Here is a 10,936-nt window from a genome sequence, read left to right on the forward strand (position 1 = left end):
GCAGTCCGAGATAACCTGTCGTGGGAGATTCTCCTCCGCCAGCTCCTCCCAGAGGTCCGTACTCACATCCTCAAGCCCTACACTATGCCCCTCGAGGTCTTGATCCGCACGGCGCAGCAGATGACCGACTCCGCAAAGGCAGCGAAGCTGGCATCAGCGCTCGCACACCCCATCTGTTCCATTTAACAGGAGGAGGGTGCAGAGGAGGAGATAAGCACCGTCACCAGGAGGTGGCCACCGTATCATCACAAATGGAACCCACCGGGCCCTTGCTACTACCACCAGCAGTATGGCAAGGATGCCTGGAACTGCCAACCCCCGTGTTCATTCGCCCGTCCAATAAAATGGGGGGAGGCGGCGGCCAGCAGAACAGGCTGCCATGACAACAGAGGAACCCAGAGCCATTAGGCTTCTACGTCCGTGACACCATCTCCAGCAGGATGATGTTGGTCAACACAGGGGCTGTTAGATCAATATTTCTGCTGTCCAGGGAGGACCGCAAGCGCTCACCGGACCCGGCTGCCTTCCTGACGGCTGCCAACGGGTCCCCCATCCTCTCCTGCGGCACCAGGCTCCTGTCGATCTCCATCCTTGGCGGAGGTATTCCTGGAACTTCGTCTTCGCGGATGTAAGGACCCCGCTCCTAGGCGTCTCCTCGACACCGACTCCTGCCAGTCCCTCCCGTTGGCAACGGGACCCAGCGTGCCTACCATCTGCTCCGTCGCCCCCCACCAGTACGTCCAGCTGCTGAAGGAGTTCCCCGACGTATTCAAGCCTGAGCTCTGTCAGGTACCTGGGGCCCCAGCAAAACATGGCATCTACCACCACATAAAGACGAAGGGCCCCCCTACACATGCAAGGTTCTGGAGGCTTCTCCCTCGGTGCCTTCAGGAGGCCTCCAGCCCGTGGGCCTCTCCTCTCCACATGGTGCAGAAACCGGACAGCTCCTGGAGACCCTGCAGCGACTACAGGCGGCTCAACCTCGCAACTGAACCTGACCATTACCCCCTGCCGAACATATAGGACCTCACGGCCTCCTTCCACAGGGCCAAAATATTTTCTAAGCTGGATCTTTTAAAATCTTACTTTCAGGTACCAGCTGCTCCAGCGGCTCACGGACAGCATGCTGGGGGACCTGAAGTTCTACGTCTGCTATGTGGATGATATCCTTATATTTTCCAGGTCCCATAAAGAGCACCAGAGGCACATCTGGGCGGTCCTGCAGGAGAACAGCCTCGTTGTCAGATTCGACAGGTGCACCTTCGGCGTCGAGAAAGCTGACTTCCTAGGCCACGAGATATCCCCGGATGGTGTCCGCCCGCTCACATCAAAGGTCGCAGCCGTCACCAGGTTCCCCGTCCCCACCTCCGTCAAGGCCGTCCAGGAGTTCCTCGGGATGGTGAATTACTACAGGAGGTTCATCCCCAGGATTGCACACACCATGGCCCCCCTGACAGAGATCCTGAAAGGACAACCAAAATCCTTAGTGTGGGGACCCAGCCGGCAGCAGGCCTTCTCCCTGACGAAGGCTGCCCTCGCCGAGGCAATCGCCTTGGCCCACCAGGACCGCAGCACTCCCCTCCAACTGACGACGGACGCCAGTAGCGTCGCATGCGGAGCCGTCCTGGAGCAGATCGTCGATGGTGGCCCCCAGCCCATCGCCGCCTTCAGCAAAAAGTTCAACCTGTGGAGGCCCGCTACAGCACCTTTGACAGGGAACTCTGCACAGTATACCGGGCGGTCTGGCACTTCAAATTCCTCCTGGAGGGTATGCCCTTCACAATCTACACGGACCACCAGCCGCTGGTCCATGCCTTCACCAAGCAGGGGGACATATGGTCTTCCAGGCAGCAATGACACCTCGTGGCCATCGCAGAGTTCACCTGCTCAGTCAAATGCCTCCCCGGCAGGAAGAACCCTGTAGCAGATACTCTCTCCAGAATTGAGCTCAACGCGGTGCAGCTTGGGATCAACTACGAGGACCTCGCCTGGGAGCAGACCGCCGACCCGGAGACTCCAGCCCACCGCACCACCATCACGTCCCTGAAGTGGAGGGACGTGGCCCTTGCCCTCGGGGGTCCAAGCCACCTCTGCGACGTCAGCACCAGCCAGCCTCGCCCCCTGGTGCCCTCCTCCCATCGCCGCCAGGTATTTAACGTCATCCATGGGCTGTCCCACTCCTCCGGCAGGATGACGGCTGCTGACAGAGAAGTTCGTCTGGCACGGAATGTAGAAGGACACAAGGACCTGGGTGAGACAGTGCCTTTGGTGCCAAACCAGCAAAGTTAGTCGCCACACTGAGTCAGGGGTAGGCGAGTTTTCCATAACCGGGGCGGCGGTTCGGCCATATACACATCGACGTCGTCAGCCCTCTTCCCCCGTCAGGCGGGGCCAGATATCTCCTGACGATTGTCGACCGTTCAGCCAGGTGGCCCGAAGCTATGCCCATGCAGGAAGCCACCACCAGTGTGTGCACCGAGGCCCTCCTTTCCAGCTGGATCAGCAGGTTCAGCGTCCCAGACCACATAACCACCGACAGGGGCCCTTCACTTCCTATCCGACTTGTGGTCTGACTACATCAAGCCTGCCACTCCTGAGGAGGACATCTCACCACACCACACCCTCCACCTGAGCAACCCTGCAGCCAACGGCCTGAAAGAGGTTTCGCAGAAACATCCGCCCCCCTGAAAGGTCCCCACACCCTGCAGCCAGCTGCCCACACAGCACAACTCATGGCCCACTGCACCGCAGAGGAATCTTCAACGCCCCAGCAGATGCCCGATTAGTCAGACATTACCTGTGTCTTTGGGGGTTAGGGTCCTCCTTAGGGGCTGAGAACTGCCCCAGGATAATGTAGCCATTCAACAACCCAATCACTTAAATTGATTAATGTAAAAATTTACCTCGGAGAGCCTGTATGTTGTGTGTTTCCCAGGGGTGAATTCAACTCCGTTATTGTCGTTTGTGGACCGCCAGTGTGTTTGTTTATTGTCATTTGTCAAAGAGGTGGGTCTTTTAGTTGTTCAACTGTCGGTGTTTTCATAGTCAGCGGATTTGTGTTCACTCTTTGTTTATTGTATTTGTCAGTGGGCCTTTTAGTTGTTCAACTGCCTGGCTTGTCCTCCACCACGGATTTGTGTTCACTCTCTGGATCAGTGGAGAACAGACTTGTGCACGACAGTACATGAACCATGCAACAAATAGTACTTACACAAAAGGCAGTCAAGTTTCATTGTACTTTGCAACTTGAAAGTTACATAACTGAGGAGGAAACTAATAAAATACATACTACCTTAGTAGTTTTATTTACCATAAATGGATACAGACAATATACAGGATTAAAAAAAAAAAGCATTGCTGGCACATAGTGGGTTTGCATGGGGCAAGTGAAGTGTGGCCACTGAGGAGAAAAGAAAAGGAACAATTGGTGGGGTAGAGGACTGGGTCCCTGGCACGCCCTTGGAAACAGTTTCTCATTCACACCAATCAGCCATAACTGGTCTAAAATATTACAACTGCTTAGTAGTATTGCTTCACTAGTAAATTAAATAGGCTAGAAGGAATATGATACTCTTAGGTGACTCTTAATGCTTCTTCCACTAAGCTTATATTCACTTAGTTAACTGCTTATTGGAAACATGACAAGAAATCACTGATTAGTCAGACATTACCAATAACTTTTTGGGGGTTAGTTTTACCAAAGTCACCGCTGAAATAGGTTTTTTGTGATGGCGACCCAAATGTTTAAAAAAATTTACCCAAATCTTTAAAAATTGTGAAAAATAATGTATCACTTGGTATTCAGCCATACAGAACAATCACTTAAATTGATTAATGTAAATAAATATTTATCTTATTTAACAAATTGAAAGTGTTGCAAGATTGTTTCTGATTTAAAAAAAAAGAAAATGAAAATCAGAATTCAACCCCGTTATTGTCCATTTGAAGGCTTTTTAACAGTTGTAGGTTTGTTTATTGTATTTGTCAAATTTTATTGAGGTGGGTATTTTAAGTTGTTCAACTACTTCGGTGAAATGATAGTCAGCGTTTTGTGTTCACAATCTGATCAGCTCTTTGGAGAACAACTCTGTGACTATCAGTGATAAATTATGCCCTTCATATTGAAACCATTGCAAAAATAGTACTTACAGACAAAAGGCAGTGATTAGATATTCATTGTATTTTTAAAATTTTGCCAAAGTTACATAACTGAGGAGGAAACTAATAAAATACATACTAATAATTGCAAAAAGTTTTATTTACTATTACATGAATACAGACAAACCATAAAAATTAAAAAAGACAAAATTGCTGGGTACATCTCCATAGTGCAAAGGGTTTGAAAACTGCAGCCTGGGCAATGTACTGTAATGCTGGCTTATACTGAGGAGCAAAAAAAAAAGAACAATTGGTCAGGGGTAGAGAAAACTGGGTCCCTGAATATGTTTTGAACCAATTACATCAGCATCTTTTCTTTGGTATGCACAGATTTCTCTACCAAGGGTTTGCAACCTCAGTACAGCCAATGATGAGTGTTTATGGCCACTGAGGAATGAAAGTCATAAATGAACAGATTCATGGATAAATTAATCAAATATGTTTTGGCACTTGTTTGCATAATTAGCTTCTTTAATTGAAAAAATTACAGTAATGCAATTCTTTACCTCAATCAGTAAAATATAACTGGTCTAGTAAAAGTAATGGTGGATGATGGGCTTTTGAATTAATATTACAACAATAGTTTAGTAGTGCCAATTGCTGTTACCTTCTAGTAAATTAAATAGGCTAGAATGGAGAATAATCTGATGAACAGAATGAAGGACTTGGTGATTTTAAATGGATCTTCCACTAAGTGTGACATATAAACAAAACTAGAATAAATTAAAATGACTATCAAAGAATATGATAAACATATGCAGAAAACCATACCATAAAATTGCTTCTTCCACAGTATCCATATTACAGAACCTTAGTTAACTTTTCCTGGTTACAAAGAAATTCTAAATAAGGAAGAAAAAACAAAAAATCACTGAGGTTAAGAAGACAGAACTCAAGTACCGCTCCCATAAAAACAAAAAATTTTAAGATGACTTTGCAATCAAATATGCATTTCCATATGAAAATACATTTTTTCAAACATCACTTTACAAACTAAGGTACCATGCCAACAATGATTTAAAGTGGCTAAAACCCAAATGTCTTTGGCAAAAATGTCTGCATTGAAAAACTAAAAATTACATCTCTTGGTACTTAGGTTATCAACTGAAAAGATTGGTCTTTCAACATTTTAACAGAATCTAAGTTTTCATTCAATATAAAATATTAAAAAAAAAAAAAAAAATTTAATTATCACTATCCTTTTCTTGGTGTTCTAACCTGAAACCATAACTAGGAGCTTTTGAAATTCTTATTTATAACAAAAAGCACATGAAATGTATTACGTTTTAAACAGAGCAAGATTATTTCTGATATAAAAAAAAAAAAGAAAATGAAAACCCTAACAACATCTGGCCCATCATCATTTACAAAATGGTTTCACAAAAGTAACAAATGGGCAAAAATTGTCAAATATTAATTTCACAACCAACAACATATTCAGCAGTGAATACATTTACAAGGCATACTACTACTATCAACAGTTGGTTGCCCAGAAATCATGTTTATAACCATTTCAAGCAATCAAAAGCAAGAAATAATCCCTAAATTTTCTCTTAATGACCAAAGGAAAATTAGAAAATTATAAATTATACAAGTTTTTTTTATCCAAAAAATTATTTTAATGAACTGGAACAAACATCAGGCAAGAAAAATACAACACTGCAGAAATCATTTTCTCTTTTTTTTTCTACCAATTTATTTTAATACAGACTAACAAATACTACTGCGGAAATGATAACTAGCATTTTGATGTTTACAATCTGACCTCTAAGCTCTTTGGCTGAACAACTCTACAAGAAACCCCTATCAAAAGTGATAAATTATGCCCTTCATATTGAATACATATTTCAAAATTTCTATGGTTGCTTACAGAGCACTATAGAGTACTCAAAAGTGATTAGATATACAAATTTGTATTTTAAAATAAAATTTTCAGCCAAGAGTTACCTGAATAAAATAGTATCAAAAGATCTTAAAGCACTTCTTGCATTTGCAATAATTGCAAAAATTTTTCTATTTCAGTACTATTACAGAATTCACACAAACCATAAAAAATCAAATATGCAGATGAGACAAAATACTCCATGGGTACATCTCCATCTCTTAAGCAAAGGCAATTTTCCAAAGAAAACTGCAGCCTGTAATTCAATGTACTGTATCCTATGCTAACCTCTTATACACACTTGTAGCAAATCCTAAATAAAAGAACTATATCTTCAAACACCTCTCAGGATTATACAAGGAAAACATTATCAGCTGAATATCAAACACCTCAAAACTTTGAACCAATCACATCAGCATCTTACCTGTCTTTAGTTCATGCACTGCAGATTTCCTCTACCAAGAATATTTACGCAACCTCAGTACAGCCAATGATGAGTGTTTATAACCAACCTAAGGAATGCTTCTGGTCATAAATGAACCAGATTCATGATAAATTAATCAAATATGTTTTGGACTATTAGTTAAATGCATAATTAGCTTCCATAATTGAAAAAATTAAGTAATGCAATGTACCTCAACTGCATAAAATAGTAAATAAGACTAGTAAAAAGTAATGGTGGATGATGGGCTTCTTGAATTAATCAAAGCTATAAAATTGGGAGCCCAAAACACGAGAACCAATAGTTCCGCTTGTAAGTGCCAATACCCGTAAACTGTTACCTTCTATGTTTATGAAGGTAGGAAATGCAAGTGTGCAATGGAGTACATAATCTAGAAGTGAACAGAATGAAGGACTGGCCAGATTTTAATCACAGGATCTGTATGACTGCCAAGTGTGACATGTAAAACAAAACCAAGAATAGGAATCTTGAAAATGACTATCAAAGAATATCTATAAACATATGCAGAAAACCATACCATAAAATTATTATATGGGAGCAGTATCCATAATGTACAGAACCTGCAGCACTTGAAACTTTTCCTGGGTGTGACCTTACAAAGTACAGTATTCTAAATTAAGGAAGAAAAAAATAAAAAAAATTCCAATGAGGTTTTCTAAAGTAAGAAGACAGAACTCAAGTGACCGCTCCCATAAAAACAAAAAAAAATTGTAAGATGACTCTAAGCAATCAAATGACAACCGCTACTCTATGCCTTATCACCTGAAAATCCACATTTTTCAAACATCACAGCAAAGTACAAACTAAGGTACCATGCCAACAATGATTTAAAGTGGCTAAAACAATAAAATTCCCAATGTCTTACCTGGCAGAAAATGTCTGCATTGTTAAGCTGAAAAATTACATCTTACGAGACTTAGGTTACCTCAACGCCTGAAATAAGCTATTGGTCTTTCAATATTTTAACAGAATCGTAAGTTTTCATTCAATATAAAATATTTAAAAAAAAAAATTTAATTATCACTATCCTTTCTTGGTGTTCTAACTCTGAAACCATAACTAGGGAGCTTTAGGTATTCTTAACATTTAGATACATAACAAAGGAAGCACATGTCCACTATGTATATTACGTTTTAAACAGAGCAGAGAATGTGGACGACCACATCAAAATTCATCTCTGAATACTGAATTGAAAATGCAGAATACCACTAACAACATCTGGTTTCCCATCATCATTTACAAAATGGTTTCACAAAAGGACTGAAAGTGGGCAAAAATTGTCAAATATTAATTTCACAACCAACAACATATTCAGCAGTGAATACATTTACAAGGCATACTACTACTATCAACAGTTGGTTGCCCAGAAATCATGTTTATAACCATTTCAAGCAATCAAAAGCAAGAAATAATCCCTAAAGCTCACTTCTTAATGACCAAAGGAAAATTAGAAAATTATAAAATATACAAGTTAAAAAGCAATCCTTATCCAAAAAATATACATGTTAGAAGGCAATCCTTATCCAAAAAATGAATTGGAACAAACATCAGGCAAGAAAAATGTCCACAACACTCAGTTTTAAATCTATTTTAATCAACTTCCCAACTCTCTATCCAATATCTAACTTTCCTTGCTACAGTCTTTGCTTCTCGTTAAAGAATCGACATTCCACACCAGCTCAAGAAGACAATTAGCTCTATATCACACAATAGAAGGCAAAAACAAAACCGCCAAACATCAGCATTAAAAGACCCAATAAAGGTGGTTGTTGTTGTTGTGGTTCCCCAGACTCTGTTATGCCATGAAGCCTGCACCACGCAAGAAGGACACCACGCTTACTGGATCTGACCATAACTGTGGTAGTATGGATGTTGTGTTGTTGTCTAAGGGCTGCCAAGTTAGGGCAATCTACTAAGAGATGTGTAATTGTGTGGGGACTAACTTGGCAGAGTGAACATATGTCTGTTTGGGTGTTGTCTATGCGGTGTTTGTAGGTGTTTAGTGATTGGTGATGACCACAGCGAAGTCGAGTCAGGTGTACTCTCTCCAATCTTGAGAGCTGTGTTTCTGTGCTGCTTATGTTGGGTGGGGTGCTGAGTATTTTGTTGTTGGGAAGGTTATTAAGTGCTTGTCTGGTGAGGTGAGTATGGATGTGCTTTTTGTTTTGTGTGATGTTTGTGGGTGGTGGTATAGAATTCAAGATATTTGTATAGTGTCTGTGTGGTGTATTCGCTATTTGCCTGTGTGTTGAAGGGTGGTCGTGAAGGTAATAGCATGGGCTGTTTGTGTTGTTTATGACTGATGCCAAGAATTGTGTGCCTCTCATGTCTAAGTGTTGCCTGATGGTGAGAATCTTGGTTTCGGCGTGTAAGTGTTCTACTGGTGTGGATTGTGTACTGCCAAGGATGATTCTAAGAGCTGTGTTTTGTATTATTTGTAGTTTGTTTAGTTGTGTGTTGGATATGGCAGGGTGCCAGGCTGGGCTGGCGTAGTTTATTATGGAGCGGATGTATTGTTTGTATACTGTGATGAGCGTTTCTTTTTGTTGTCCAAATGTGGACGCGTCATCATCGTGGGACCTCTCCAGACGGCGGTGGAACGACGGCCGCCTGGATCAAACGTCCACAATACAACCCCACTGCGAAGACAAAGGAGGGGAGAAGAGGAGGAATGGCTCCCCAATGCTCTGCAGGGTACCGCGCCCGGGGTGGCGCCGCGCAGCTGGATCTCCCAATAAAGGTTAATGGACATCACCTAAAGTCATTCCAAATCAACATCAGGGAAGGCAGATGACTACCACCAAGTATAGAGTACAGCCAAAGGGATTTTTACTGTAATCCACAGCAGGAATAATGTTGGTTTTCCTTTACAGCTGCCTATTTGGACAGTAGTAAATGCCATAAAAAAGCAATTTTAATAGGAAACTATCTCTTACATGGAAGAAATAAAATTTTCCATTGTTCAGAACTTGACTTTTAACTAATCTTGCCCTCATAGGCTGACCAGAAAAAGGCTGGCTCAAAGGGCTAAGAATGAACAAAATCTGCAATTTCAGAAACACTTGACCACATTGCAAACTTGAAGCCTGTATTATGTAACATAAAAGAATAAGATAAACCTCAGCATATTTATCTGAATATTTCAGACCTAAGGGCTTAGAACTTGCAACAGACTTTAGGAGGCCTTATAAGCCAACAAAGTCAGCGAATACTAAATTACTGTAATGGATATGAGCATGGTTTTGGGTACAAAGTGTATTTGAAAAGTGTTACAAAATCATTTCGACTTAAACTCTGCATGTAAGCAATGCAACATGCAGATACCATCAAATATGGAGAAGTTAATGGTTACATTTGGCCATGTATAAAACACCATAACCCTTGGCCTTCAGTTTCAAGGACACATCTCACCTGCAGCACTTTCTTTCTGTAGATACTCTTGGTATTTTCATCACTCTTTTACTTTTGTTTTTCATTCTTTTCAGTCTCTTTACATACAGTATCATCTCATCTGTGGAAGTTTGCTTTTCATTTCCTACCACGAAATGATTTTCTTGTTTAGGCCTTTTCTTCACTTAATAATGAGCCTATTAGATCTGTAAATTCTGAATGTGGCAGACTGGTGGGATATACAGTAATCACACAAGAGTCCTTGAAGGCTATATTAAAAAAACTAATGTTTGGATTGGATTCCTAAGTGCTGTATCAACTCCAATTAAATGTGCATTCATCCAAAATTATGCATCAACACTTACAGCAAATTGGTGCTATGCTGCCAATTGGAATCCATTCTTATCATCACTATTTCTTGTTCATTTTTTTATCCATTTGTAGAGACACTAAGGCAGGCAGTCACCAAACTTAAGAATAGTCACTGCAAGACAAGTAATGTACTGAAACCCCTTCCTTGGTGATGATAGGCTATCCTTTTGGAAACCATTCAGGAAACAGAGGAAGAACTGTTAGACTCTTCTCAAACAATTGTGAAATGAAACCACAACAAATTAACACTTCTCGTTGGAAAAGTTTGGGAAGAGCATTGTGTACACATTGATTTTACAAGGCTTTAATATGATTTTGGATATGGTTGCCTTTCCAGAACATATCATTCTAGAAACTCTCTTTCTAAAGCGTTCAGCCATGAAACTAATATGAGGAAGAATAGGGCTCAGACCTCTAGATGGAGATTTTTATTTAAAATTTTATCTATTTTTCCTTTTTTCAAGATCAAAGAAATTGTTGGAACAGGCAATTCAAAGCTTCTAATACAGGCTTGATGGCCACAATACTGAAGGAAAAATTAAAGGTTTTCCCCACAGCAAAATTTCTTTTGAATAAAGTTCAGAGGCCAACTGAAGGGATAACCTAGAACCCTATTCTAGTGAATGAAGAAGATAAGCACAGGAAAGGAAGGAAGAAAGAAGCGTAAGACT

Source organism: Macrobrachium rosenbergii, chromosome 4 (assembly GCF_040412425.1).
Source record: "Macrobrachium rosenbergii isolate ZJJX-2024 chromosome 4, ASM4041242v1, whole genome shotgun sequence".
Classification (NCBI taxonomy): domain Eukaryota; kingdom Metazoa; phylum Arthropoda; class Malacostraca; order Decapoda; family Palaemonidae; genus Macrobrachium; species Macrobrachium rosenbergii.